The following is an 873-nucleotide window of genomic DNA, read 5'->3' on the forward strand; positions in this document are numbered from 1 at the left end:
TAGGCTATCGCATGTGAGGATCCTGCAGGTGGCAGATCGGTAGCCTTTTCTCACAGCAGCTGGAATAATTAAATGTATCATTTTGATGGCGGATTGTAATTCAGAAAGGATTATGTGTTTATGAAACACATGTGAACGAAATTAAATTATATTCCAGTTTTAAATGTGCTTCTGATTACAGATAGCCTGGGATTACACAAGATTTGTATTTTAAAGAAAACCAGTTCGAAGAGAGCATAATTTGCTTCTTGGTTTAAAAGAATTTCTTAATATGAAAATCGAAGAGTATGACAATTAGAGATTAGACTGTGCAGAAATTGAAATCTACTCGCTTATACACACTATACTCATAGTCACCAATGGCTGATGTTGTTAATAATTTGAGAATAAAGTATAACAATAATACAAAGAGGCAAAACTTACGGACTGCAGCTTTAAAGCTTTCAAATAAACTCGTTGTGAATTTATTTGCGTACTGAGATGTTTGTCTTTCACAGCCGGTCAGTACATTTAAACTCCTCCCATTTAAACTTATCAGGGGCAAGTTCAAGCTCAAACCGGTGTGCAACGTTTTGCTACGGTTTCCGGTTTGAACGACATGTTTCCTGGAAATGGTGTGCAACGGGGAGAGATATGTTTTCTCTTGTTTGGTGGGTGTGTCAAAAATGTCAGAACAGAGTGACTGAAGAATCAGGCTAAACAGAGAATGAATATTAAGAGGGTATATGTCGAACGTCACCTGACCAAACCCTGAAAACAGGGCTGCGTTCAGCCCCGACAAAACGGTGCAAAACGTTTTTTAAACTGAAATGGTGGCGCGTTGAACACTCTGTTCTGATGACGCAAGAGTGGCAACTATGGCAGCTGAGAAGG

The sequence above is a fragment of the Sinocyclocheilus rhinocerous genome, unplaced genomic scaffold, assembly GCF_001515625.1.
Source record: "Sinocyclocheilus rhinocerous isolate Xijiao unplaced genomic scaffold, SAMN03320098_v1.1 scaffold4110, whole genome shotgun sequence".
Taxonomy (NCBI): domain Eukaryota; kingdom Metazoa; phylum Chordata; class Actinopteri; order Cypriniformes; family Cyprinidae; genus Sinocyclocheilus; species Sinocyclocheilus rhinocerous.